This window comes from Chrysemys picta, chromosome 3 (genome assembly GCF_011386835.1).
Source record: "Chrysemys picta bellii isolate R12L10 chromosome 3, ASM1138683v2, whole genome shotgun sequence".
Lineage (NCBI taxonomy): Eukaryota > Metazoa > Chordata > Testudines > Emydidae > Chrysemys > Chrysemys picta.
Window position 1 is genome coordinate 16668648 of NC_088793.1, and position 13408 is coordinate 16682055.

The 13408-nt window shown below is 46.8% G+C and overlaps 1 long non-coding RNA gene across 2 annotated transcripts in view; it reads left to right on the plus strand.

Annotated features, from left to right (window-relative positions):
• Positions 1-8207, plus strand: part of LOC122173253 (uncharacterized) — a 79466-nt gene extending 71259 nt beyond the window's left edge. The window contains exon 4 of one of the 2 annotated variants that reach the window (XR_010599365.1): positions 237-8207. This is a non-coding gene — a long non-coding RNA (uncharacterized LOC122173253). The remainder of the gene's footprint in view (positions 1-236) is intronic. The other variant, XR_010599364.1, reaches the window with a different exon arrangement.
• The last annotated feature ends 5201 nt before the right edge of the window (positions 8208-13408 follow it).

Consider the following 13408-nt stretch of genomic DNA (forward strand, 5'->3'; position numbering starts at 1 on the left):
TAGCAGTGCCCTCCTTTCACGTTCAAAGCAATGCTCCTAGCATTGGCCAGTTCCTGCTGCTGGCAATCCGGCAGGCATGAACTCTGCCCCTGTCCCACCCCCTCACGGCTGTCCCCGGGAAAGATCCCTGTATGCTGCCCCTCTCCCGCCTCTACCGCATGGCTGTAAACTGTCGGTTACAGTTCTGTAAAGGACCAGGCAAGCAGTCCCAATAGTAACATTCCCCTAATTCTAAGCAGGTCAGCATGAGCGACATCACTCTGCTGAGGATTTCTGAGACAGAGAAAGAATGCATGCTGCGTGAAAGCCAGCAAAAACCAGGGCTGTATGCTGCCATGCTCTGCAAGGAAATGATCCCAGAGTACTTGATGATAGCCTGGCGTGGAAAAGTTTCCTACCACGGAGGACACAATAAGGCCACTCTGCCCAGGAACCTCATGCAAAGACTTTCCAATTACCTCCAGGAGAGCTTCGTGGAGATGTCCCATGAGGATTTCAGCTCTATCCCCGGACATATAGACCTTATTTTCCAGTAGCTGCACTGGCAAGGACTAAAAAGTAGAGCACCTAAGGCAAACTAATCATGAAAAACCCATTGTTAATATTCCTGTTCTGTTCAAAATAAATGTTTACATGTTTAGAACGCTTACCGACTGATCCTTCCCCTGATTCAGGGTCCGGGTTAACGCCTGGGGATGGTTGGGAGGGGATCTCTGTGAGGATGAAGAGATCCTGGCTGTCGGGGAAATCAGCATTGTAAGCGCTGTTGACTGCCTCGTCCTCCTCATCTCCTTCCCAGGGCCGGCTCCAGGCACCAGGCACCCAAGCACATGCTTGGGGCGGCACCTGGTAAGGGGCGGCAGGGGGGGGCGCTCCAGCGGCGCGGCCCAGCACTCGGCGGGGGGGCGGCGCGGGGGCGGCGCTCCGGGGGGGGGGGTTCCGGCGGCACTCGACGGGCTCCGGCGGCGCGGAGCTCGGCGGGGGGCGGGGCAGCACGGGGCTCGGCGCTTGGGGGGGGGGGTGTTTCCGGCACTCAGCGGGGGGCGGTGCGGGAGGGCGGTGCTCTGGGGGGGGGGTTCCGGCGGCGCTCGGCGGGGTGCGGCGCTTTTTTTTGCTGCTTGGGGCAGCAAAAAAGCTAGAGCCGGCCCTGCTCCTTCCTCATCTTCCCCGTCCGCTAACATCTCCGAGAAAGCGGCTGTCGACAATATCTCATCCTCAGAGTCCACGGTCAGTGGTGGGGTAGTGGTGCCGGCCGCACCTAGAATGGAATGCAGTGCCTCGTAGAAACGGCATGTCTGGGGCTGGGATCCAGAGTGTCCGTTTGACTCTTTGGTCTTCTGGTACCCTTGTCTCAGCTCCTTGATTTTCACGCGGCACTGCGTTGCATCCCGGCTGTATCCTCTCTCTGTCATGGCTTTTGAGATCTTCTTTGCATTCCGTCTTTTCGATCGCAGCTCCGAAAGCATGGACTCATCGCCCCACACAGCGATCAGATCCAAGACTTCCCGATCAGTCCATGCTGGGGCCCTCTTTCTATTTTGAGATTGCATGGTCTCCTCTGCTGGAGAGCTATGCATCGTTGCCAGTGCTGCTGAGCTCGCCACGATGTCCAAACAGGAAATGAGATTCAAACTGCCCAGACAGGAAAAGGAATTCAAATTTTCCCGGGGCTTTTCCTGTGTGGCTGGTCAGAGCATCCGAGCTCAGACTGCTGTCCAGAGCGTCAACAGAGTGGTGCACTGTGGGATAGCTCCGAGAGCTATTAGTGTCGATTTCCATCCACACCTACCCTAATTCGACATGGCCATGTCGAATTTAGCGCTACTCCCCTCGTTGGGGAGGAGTACAGAAATCGAATTTAAAAGACCTCTATGTCGAATTAAATAGCTTCGTTGTGTGGACGGGTGCAGGGTTAATTAGATTTAACGCTGCTAAATTCGACATAACTTCCTAGTGTAGACCAGGCCTCTGTGTGCCTCAGTTCCCCATCTGTAAAATGGGGATAATAGCCCTGTTCTACCTCACAGGGCTATTTTGAGGATAAACACAGTAAAGACTGAGGTGCTCACATACTATACTAATGGGGGCTATACAAGTACTGTAAATTAACACCCCTGTAAAGAGGAGCTTTCTGTTATCCACAGAACAGGTAAAACAGCTGCAGTGTAGGTGTCTCCACACCACCCTGCCAATGCATTTTTCCCCAATATGGAGAGCTGCACATCTCAGGCCAAGAGGACAGTTCAGGCTGTACACACAGTCAATCCTTGGCCTTGGGTCAGTGATAGGTTTTCACAGCACAACATACTGTGGCCATTCAGGACTTCATGGTATGGACAGTGACCTCAGGCCAATCTCCTCCAGAAGCCCACACACCCACACTACTTGGGCTGAAGGAGGAGCTTCTTTAGCAGAGCAGGCCAACATTCCATTCGGCAAAGGAAAACACACCCAGTATGCAGTGCCCTGCTAAGGCTACCAAAAGGAGCTAATTTAAGATGTCACATTCTGTGACATGTATCCCCTAGGAACTGGATTGAAACCACAGGCTCATTTCACATAACCTGCTTTTGAAGAGCTGACGCTAATGGTGACAGAAAGGTCAGTGAAATGCACAATAATATTTCAGTCAATCTCTTTTGAACATCTAGGAATCTCTCAGCCCTTTCTGAGAGCCTTGCTGGAGCTAAGTCCCTTAAAACCCAGTGATTGAAACAAGCTACCTGCCTTCTAGTTTGCTTGTGTACATTTAAGTAACAGAGGTGTTGTTCTCAATGGCTTTGCTTTGATGGGGGAGAACAGATTAATTAGTCTGTGTTACTAATGAAGTTTCTCTCAGGAAGATACATTTTCATGCTTCACTGCCCAGATTTTCGCTTCTGCTATAGTTCCTTGATAGCCCTGTTTAGGGTGACCAGATGTCCCGATTTTATAGGGACAATCCTGATATTTGGGGCTTTTTCTTATATAGTCGCCAATTCCCCACCCCCGGTCCTGATTTTTCACACTTGCTCTCTGGTCACCCTAGCCCTGTTATCTTGTGTGAAGGATTCACATTGTTATCAAAGCAGTTGTTAGTCTGCATGATTTGCCATGGGCAATAACTAGAACACATTTTTTCTGATGCTTTTTGGTTTTGCTAGTATCCATCAACCCATGGTCATATTTAGCTGATTTCCCAATAGGACCTACTCCAGTGGGTCTTAAATCACTTAGCTCAGGGGCAATTATTCTAAATATAATGGGTCAAATCCTACCTTCTGTGGGGCTTTAGTTACTTCAATGGACTGGTCAATGAGGAATTGGTCCCAGTCTCTTGCATTTTGTAACATGACATTCCCTCCCAACCTTGGTTTAAAATTCAAACACTTCTCTGTCCAATTCCCCATCAGCAAGGGTGCACCTAACAAAAATCAAGCTACATTTGGCACTAATTGGCCCTCTTGTTGGCCTTCTCAGAAGAGAAGCCAAGGGCCAAATGAGCTACAGCAGTGGCTCTCAACCTTTTCAGGCTACTGTACCCCTTTCAAGAGTCTGATTTGTCTTGTGTACCCCCAAGTTTCACCTCACTTAAAAACTTACAAAATCAGACATAGACATACACATACAAAAGTGTCACAGCACACTGTTACTAACCCATTGCTTACTTTCTCATTTTTAATGTAATTATAAAATAAATCAATTGAAATATAAATATTGTACTTACATTTCAATGTATAGTATACAGAGCAGTATAAACAAATCTATGAAATTTTAGTTTGTACTGACTTCACTGCTGCTTTTGATGTAGTGTATTGTAAAAGTAGGCAAATATCTAGATGAGCTGATGTGCCCCTGGAAGACCTCTGAGTAGCCCCAGAAGTACACATACTCCTGGTTGAGAGCCACTGAGCTCCAGCACTGACCTGTGCTCTTGCAGATGACCTTGTAAAGGTCATCTGCCTCTCCAGGTCAGTGTTGAGGCATATTAACAAACAAACCAGTGTGGGGAATCTTACACTGCCTCACATGTCCTCTAAATAAGTAGCAAAAAGGCACCTACCAGTGTCCAAAGCTGTTGACACAGCATTAAAACCTTCACATTCAAAAACTCCATTCAAAATAAACCATTAAAGTCTAACCATTTTCTTTCTTGTCCTCTTTGTGCATGTTCCTGTCTGTATATGGTGCCAAGTGTAACTGTGCATCTTTCTTTATAGGGGCTTAGTGTCTATTCATCATTTCCCCATCTTTAGCATGTAAACTGCCTCTGTAGCGAGATGCATCTCCCTCTATATTAGCACAATTTTGATATACAAGTGGCTATATAGCTGCCTCTATATAAGGACAATTTTGTGTAGATATATGCCATGAAATACACCTATATTGATGCAAACATTGCATAGGTAGAACACCTACCTGCTGTCAATATTGCAGCTTGTCATTCAAGGTTGCAATTATCAGCTTCGTGCTAAGAGGTAGCAGTGGTCTCTTCAATGTGGAGAATGACAGAAGTAATGAGTTTGACCATGGAATGCTCCAAAGAGATTTTTTATTCCTTCTTATTGAAGAGCAGGGAAAGAAAACGAAGAGAAAAAAAATCACACCTTCACATGGGAGGGGCTCGCAAGGCAAGGGGAAAAAGAAGCTTTAAGAGGCAGGTCAAAGAATGTAAGGCATCAGCCAGAGGCCTCATACTTTCACAATGAGGCATTCAATCTTGCCGTGTTGATATCATTTAATCATCTGCTTTGTACATAATTTGCATAGCCTGAACATTAATAGAACAGACATGTTTCAAACAGTTCTGTCAATCTTCATACCCTGTAGCAATGAACAACCTGAACTAAACTGAGAGACATTCTTCTACCACAGAGGAAATTGATCCAGCTAGTCCCTTAAACCTCTTCATCTTCTCTTCTATTAAGTGCTACTCTGCGCTTTATCACCTCTTTATCACCTCTGACTCAGCCAATAGCACTAGGCAAAAGAGTGTAGAAGGTGTGTGTGTGTGTGTTAGAGAAAGGAATGCTCCCCATGGGAGTGCATGTGCAGGAAGAGGTCTCGGGTGTATAGAGATTCCCTGTTATAGGGCTTTCCCTTCACTCTCTCTTCTGGTTCTTGTCACACAGGCAGAAAGCAGAAGACCAGAAGTCCAAAAGTCCAAAGTGTAGACGATTCAATGTTTATTGGGGTTAGTTCCAAACAAGCATATCCCTAGCTCTACACACCAGCAGAGTTTGTTTCACAGTATTCTGTTCCCAGCTCCAACACTGCAGAGCATTTACCCCATGTCCCCCTTTCCTATTCCCACCTCATCCTTCGCAGGCCCAAATACACCTGCAATGCACGCCCACAGTCCCACCCCTTACAACGTAGGGTCATGTTCCATTTTGAGTCTGGGGTCTTCTACCCCTTTTGTACCCCATGGGAGGGGTAAAGAGTGAGGTTGTGCTCTGGTCAGGGATGCACATTTCTTTGGTCTTTTATACCCGCCCCCCCCCAAGCCCTTGGCACCTCCCAACTGGTTGCTTGACTTTGCCTCAACCCCTATCTCAAGGCAATCTTAAACTGTGCTCTCAAGTAACACTTTAACGGCTCGTATCTGTTCCCATTGTACTAACAAATCCAGCTGACTAGGCAGAAGCAACATCATAGTGTCTTTGTCCCTTATTTACACATTTTAGTATAAGAGTAGAACTCAAAAGTCTAGCCCCGGCTAACAGAGTGCCCCCCTTAACCACCATAGTATACATTGGTAAATTAGCACACTTAACAATAGGCCAATAGCCACAATAATCCACAGTAATATTGTCAGCCCTGACCATCGTAATATAGTCCAACATCTGGGCCACCACCAGAAACACTGCTTCTCCTCTTTTGAGAGGGGTAAGATCCTTTTAACACCCTTCTGGAGAATATATTTTTAATGTGTCCAATTGGTGGCACTTGCATCAAGCTGCTCCTGCAGGTTTTGCTTGCCTTTGTCTATTTCATGAGTCCATTGAATGTCCACAGAGAAATGGGGTATTGTCCAAACCAGCTCGACCGCTTGGTATGGAAGCAGGTAGTATGCACTGCTTTGATTGTCCACGGCAATGAGTTCCACAGATTCATTTGTGCACCAAAGTCCTGATGGCAGCATGTAAATGTGCCTAATTCTGCCAGATGCTAGTGCACTTGTACTCCTAAGGGTTACATGGCAGAATTAGGTACACTCACAGCAGAATACATTACACCCAATCGTCCACTCCTTGCAACAGACCATTGGGTCTGCTCTTCCATGACCATCAGAGAGGGGCACATCCAGATATTTTCTATGGACAATAATTCAGTTAAGTAATTGTCCAATATACACCATTCCTTCCTCCCCATCTATCCCCCAGTGGTTCCCAGCAAGCCCTTCCCGGTCTCATTATTCCCATAGGACTTATTGGAACCACCTTAGTTTCCATCCAATTCCAAGGTACCACACTATCTATTACAAAGTGCTAGCCCCACAGCTGAGCATTTTGCATTCCCATACACACCTTCTCCCCTGCTCAAGTTAGCTTTTTGAAGCCACCGCCTACCCATGTCACAAGGTTTCCTGTCCACTGAATTAGCTGCAGGTTCACCTCTGCCGCCCTCTTCCACCCCGTTGCAATTGCAGACAGCTGTTGTGCCAGTAGTTCATTGATTTGCTGCTGCAATGTCACATTTTGGCTTATCAATTGCTTGGTTACCCAACTGTCCCCCAGATTCCATACATCGAACCCTGTGGTTCCTGCTGCCCACAAATTCCTTTTCCGGCAACAATTCCATGTGTGTCCCCTCACCCACCAATTAAATTGTTGCTTCAACCCTTCTACGTATGTGCTGCAGTTGGTGGTGCATCTGGTCCACCCACCATTCTCTGGGGGTGTAGCACCCATGTAATGGACTGAAAGGACACACTGAAAAGCTCTAGTTGCACCTGCTCCCACACATTCACCTGTCAGGAAGATTTTCGGCTCCAGGCTGTGGCCATCTTAGATTAGGATTTCCCCATCTTGGCATCCCTAATACCTGTAGGGTTACATTAACAGCAACAATTGTGATTAGCAGCAACAATTGTTTCATCCCAGGCCAGGGAGTCCTTGGTTTCCCTTCATGGGTCCACCTGTAAGATGCATGCAACATAATGTATCCATCCCCATTCTTAATCCCCATTCTGTGCATGCAATGAACCCATTTTCACCCTCCATTCTCCTATAGCAGCAAGGTGGGCCCCAATCAGTCAAGGCCTAGGTAAGCCCTCCCTGCTCCTCACTCCCCATTTAGGAGCTGGGAATAGAGGGTGTTCTCCTGAAATCCAGAAATCACTTGATCTTCCTGCCTTGGGTAGATCGTGCTCTCCAGGCAGGTCATACCATGCGTTGACCTTTGCTGCTATGTGTGTTAACCCTCCTTGTAAAATATTCACCAAAACAGTAGAAACAGTACAACAAGACAAAACACACAACTCAATATTCGTCACAACAGTAGACTCAGTGTTCTGGGTTGCTCTTCCACTAGTGCCAGCTTGCCTGTGAGTGTCTGAAAACAAAAGAAATGTGTCCCAGCCCCCTGGGTGGGGACGGATTATTTCTTAAAGATACCCCTTCCTTTTCCAAATCTTGCTGACTGCAGGAAAAACAGAAAAATTACCTCCAGACTTTCCTTGTTTTGATTTATAGGCAGGCTAGTAAATTATCCCACTGTTCATTCATGAGGTGGTGTACCTCAGTTCCCCCTCTTGTATCACAGACCAGGTTTCTAATGGTTTTTCTGCTGTGCCAAGCTTTAAGGTTATTCACAGGTAAAAGCAGAGAGGCAGTATTACCATGAAACCTTTGACATGAGATTTGCTTTCAATTACCATTTCTAGCTTGCTTCAAATTTCCCCCCAAAATCAGACACATTATCCATTATTACAGGATTACTCACTAGCATTTATCCCAGTTTAACATTGTGAGTTTGATTACTCAGAGCCACCTCAAGGCTTAGTACTGCTGACATTGCTTTTTTGTACATTCCACCCCGCCTTTGCTTCAGAGGTACATTGTCTTTTTACTTTTTGTTCCCCTCCTGCAGTTCTTAGCTGCTATTTACTACCAAAAAAGGATTGAGAATCTCTCCCCATTCTCCCAGTTCTGGCCGCTCCAGCCAGGGCCACATTCTCTGGTTCCTATTTAAAAAGATATTAAACTCTATTTAAAAAAAAAAAAGACACATGAAAGGTACCCAAAGGGCTAAATGCTAAATACCAAAGCCACATCACACTAGCTACCCATGTCTGGCACAAGGATCTGTCAGTGTTACAACTTTGAATGGGAGATTCAAATGGAGTTTTAGCAGCATTGTTTCTTCTTTATTTAAGAACAAAAACCAAACCAATTTATCTTAAACCTACAAACAGGATTTTACAAACCATGAATGTTGGTTTAGGTCCTTAAAGTTTTACATAATTATACCCACACATTCTCTTTTGCCTAATACTCCTTGCTGCTACCATTTTTACACAACTGTACCCAAATTACATCCCCATCTTGTAGAATCGGAGGCAGTCAAGTTAAGTTGCAATAGAAACCCCTTACATTTCTTTAGTGATTTTGATTAAATCATATTTACAAACCATTCCTGGGGGAAGAGGGCCCATTTTCCTTCAGAATAGCTGTAAAGGCTTCTGGGGACAAAAACATAGTGCTGGTAGTAGCCACCTGACCCCCTTTCATAAACATTGGTTATTTTGGGATTGGTCTGTCTCAATCTCTCCTGTTGAAGCCATTTCACTTTGGGCCAGAGACCATGAAAATGACTCTAAAAACCAGTAGTTAGGGCACTCACCTTGGAGATGAGTGAGTCAAATTCCAGCCCCTGATCCAATGAATGTTTAACATCAATAAAAAAAAAAATCTTCATTTATCATCAGCCAAGAGGGATAAGGAAAAACATAGTCAAACTTATCATAGAATCATAGAATATCAGGGTTGGAAGGGACCTCAGGAGGTCATCTAGTCCAACACCCCTGCTCAAAGGAGGACAATTCCCAACTAAATCATCCCAACCAGGGCTTTGTCAAGCCGGGCCTTAAAAACCTCCAAGGAAGGAGACTCCACCACCTCCCTAGGTAACGCATTCCAGTGCTTCACCACCCTCCTAGTGAAATAGTGTTTCCTAATATCCAACCTAGACCTCCCCCACTGCAACTTGAGACCATTGCTCCTTGTTCTGTCATCTGCCACCACTGAGAACAGCCGAGCTCCATCCTCTTTGGAACCCCCCTTCAGGTAGTTGAAGGCTGCTATCAAATCCCCCCTCATTCTTCTCTTCTGGAGACTAAACAATCCCAGTTCCCTCAGCCTCTCCTCATAAGTCATGTGCTCCAGACCCCTAATCATTTTTGTTGCCCTCCGCTGGACTCTTTCCAATTTTTCCACATCCTTCTTGTAGTGTAGGGCCCAAAACTGGACACAGTATTCCAGATGAGGCCTCACCAATGTCAAAAAAAGGGGAACGATCACGTTCCTCGATCTATTGGCAATGCCCCTACTTATACAGCCCAAAATGCCGTTAGCCTTCTTGGCAACAAGAGCACAGTGTTGACTCATATCCAGCTTCTCATCCACTGTTACACCTAGGTCCTTTTCTGCAGAACTGCTACCTAGCCATTCGGTCCCTAGTCTGTAGCAGTGCATGGGATTCTTCCATCCTAAGTGCAGGACTCTGCACTTGTCCTTGTTGAACCTCATCAGGTTTTTTTTGGCCCAATCCTCTAATTTGTCTAGGTCCCTCTGTATCCGATCCCTACCCTCTAGTGTATCTACCACGCCTCCTAGTTTAGTGTCATCTGCAAACTTGCTGAGAGTGCAGTCCACACCATCCTCCAGATCATTAATAAAGATATTAAACAAAACCGGCCCCAAGACCGACCCTTGGGGCACTGCCCTTGAAACCGGCTGCCAACTAGACATGGAGCCATTGATCACTACCCATTGAGCCAGACGATCTAGCCAGCTTTCTATCCACCTTACAGTCCATTCATCCAGCCCATACTTCTTTAACTTGCTGGCAAGAATACTGTGGGAGACCATATCAAAAGCTTTGCTAAAGTCAAGGAATAACACATCCACTGCTTTCCCCTCATCCACAGAGCCAGTTATCTCATCATAGAAGGCAATTAGGTTAGTCAGGCACGACTTCCCCTTCGTGAATCCATGCTGACTGTTCCTGATCATTTTCCTCTCCTCTAAGTGTTTCATAATTGATTCTTTGAGGACCTGCTCCATGATTTTTCCAGGGACTGAGGTGAGGCTGACTGGCCTGTAGTTCCCCGGATCCTCCTCCTTCCCTTTTTTTAAAAGATGGGCACTACATTAGCTTTCTTCCAGTCATCCGGGACTTCCCCCGATCGCCATGAGTTTTCAAAAATAATGGCCAATGGCTCTGCGATCTCATCCGCCAACTCCTTTAGCACCCTCGGATGCAGCGCATCCGGCCCCATGGACTTGTGCACGTCTAGTTTTTCTAAATAGTCCCGAACCACTTCTTTCTCCACAGAGGGCTGGTCACCTTCTCCCCATATTGTGCTGCCCAGTGCAGCAGTCTGGGAACTGACCTTGTTCGTGAAGACAGAGGCAAAAAAAGCATTGAGTACATTAGCTTTTTCCACATCCTCGGTCACTAGGTTGCCTCCCTCATTCAGTAAGGGGCCCACCCTTTCCTTGACTTTCTTCTTGTTGCTAACATACTTGAAGAAACCCTTCTTGTTACTCTTAATATCTCCTGCTAGCTGGAACTCCAAGGATGATTTGACCTTCCTGATTTCACTCCTGCATGCCTGAGCAATATTTTTATACTCCTCCGTGGTCATTTGTCCAATCTTCCACTTCTTTTAAGCTTCTTTTTTGCGTTTAAGATCAGCAAGGATTTCACTGTTTAGCCAAGCTGGTCGCCTGCCATATTTACTATTCTTTCTACACATCGGGATGGTTTGTTCCTGCAACCGCAATAAGGATTCTTTAAAATACAGCCAGCTCTCCTGGACCCCTTTGCCCTTCATGTTATTCTCCCAGGGGATCCTGCCCATCTGTTCCCTGAAGGAGTCAATGTCTGCTTTTCTGAAGTCCAGGGTCCGTATTCTGCTGCTCTCCTTTCTTCCTTGTGTCAGGATCCTGAACTCGACCATCTCATGGTCACTGCCTCCCAGGTTCCCGTCCACTTTTGCTTCCCCTACTAATTCTTCCCTGTTTGTGAGCAGCAGGTCAAGAAAAGCTCTGCCCCTAGTTGGTTCCTCCAGCACTTGCACCAGGAAATTGTCCCCTACACTTTCCAAAAACTTATGAAGTGGGGAGAGTTTTGCGGGGATCAATTATTTCCATAAGTGCTTGTCACAGGGTCACTCGCCACACTGGTGCCACCTGCTGGCCGTTTCAGGAATTAGGTCTGGTGTGCCCTCAGGTGGTGGTGGCTCTACCGTCCTTGTCTCCACCTGCAGACCCACTGCAGTTCCAGTTTCACTGCCTCTGCTTTGTGGCATTGCCCTCCAACCGTGTCACAATCCAGGTTTCCCCCCTTCCGCTAATTGGCTGTTTCCTTGCAGCCCTCCAGTCTTTTGGGATCCTGGACGTGGGCGGGCAGAGCCCACCCACTACTAAAGGACCTCGCCCAGCCTAAGGGGCGGATCCACTAGGTTCGGGATCTCAAGTACGGGGCAGAACTAAAGATATAACAGGGACGGAAGTGAGGTCACAAGGCTAAATGAAGGGAACTAGACAGGGATACCGAGCAGAGAACCCCGGACAGCACTCGAAGGCATCAAGGGAGCCAGCAGACACTGCCCAGAGGAACTCTGCCCGGATGTGTGAGACCAGGGAGGAGCGGAAGTAGGCCCCACAGTCACAGCGCACCCACTCATCCACCATTCTCTTCCTGGTGGTGTAAATGGCTACTTTGGCTAGTGCCAGGAGGTTGACGAGGAGGTCTTGCAACTTAGTGGGGCCACAGATAGGGTGTGCAAAGATGAACAAGTGTGGGGAGAAGTGCAGCCAGAACCTCCTGCTGAGGCTGCAACCTGGTGCACCCCAGGTACACGTGCGTCACGGTCTCCCTCACGCCGCAGAAGGGGCAGGTGTCCAGCATGGGGGTGAACCACACCAAGAACACGCCCATGTTCACGGCCCCATGAAGGAGCCGCCAACTGATATACCCGGCGGGCCTCAGGACCAGGGTGGAGTATAGGCTGGCCCACCGGGGTGCCTCACCCTCCAGAGGCATTGCAGCCTTCTAGGCTGAGTTTTAAGCCCATTAGGGCCAGTGTAAGGCAGACATCCCATCACAGTGCTCATTTCTGCTGCTGACTAAACCTTCTGAAACACAGATCAGTTTTTAAAAAATCTTCATTTGATCCACTCAGAGAAGAAAGTGTCTCCCCTACACTGGATTTTCAGGTCCCACGCATAGAGCAACTATATGCAGGCTTTTAATCCCCCATGGCTCATAGATGTGAGTTAATTATCCCCATTTTCCTTATTAAAGAGACCAGTAGCCTGTAGACAGGTGGACAAGTGGTTCCATGACAGTGTTCAGTATCAAGTGAACTCTGTTTTCCAGGTGCTAATTCAGTAGAAGCACTTTGTCATTTTGATAAATGGGGGGGGGGGGGAGAATAGCTCCCTTTTATGGACACCCAGCCAGTCAGTAGCTATAGAATCCTCCTTAGCAGCTATACCCTATTTGCCTTAACTGTAAAGGGTTAGGAGAAGCTTAACCTGAGTTGGTACCTGACCAGGGAAACCAGTAAGGAGACGGTACCCTTTCAAATGGGAAAAACTGCTTGGTGTGGGGGGGGGTTTCTTTGTCTCTCAGGTTGGAGAGAGGGGAAGGCGGCAAGCTGTAATCGTTAAGCTAGATATGGAAAATCATCAGCATCATACCTAGAAACTCCTCATTTGGAACCCCAGATATGTAAGTAACACAGGAAAAGTTAAGACAGATGCGGTTAGGAACTTTTTTGGTTGTTTTGGTTTGTGGATTCCCCTGTGCTAACCACAGGAGCTTTTGTTTTGCTTGTATCCTTTAAGATGAACCCCAAGAAAGTTATTTTTGGTGTTTAATCCCTAAAGCCTGAGTTTTCAAATGTGTTTCTAGCTTTTTTAATAAAATTTACCTTTTTTTTTTTTTTTTTTTTTTAAAGAATCCTTTGATTCTAAAGTCCTTAGACAAGGGGTTCATCTGTGCTCCCATTGCTAAAGCAACTGATTGGTATTTTATTCTCAAGCCTCCCCAGGAAAGGGGGTGAAGAGGCTTGGGGGGATATTTTGGGGAGTTGGGGATTCCAAGTGATTCTTCCCTGAATATTTGTGAAAATCACTTAGTGGTGGCAGCAATATCTGCCCAAGGCACAAGACTTTGCCTTGGAAGAGTTTTA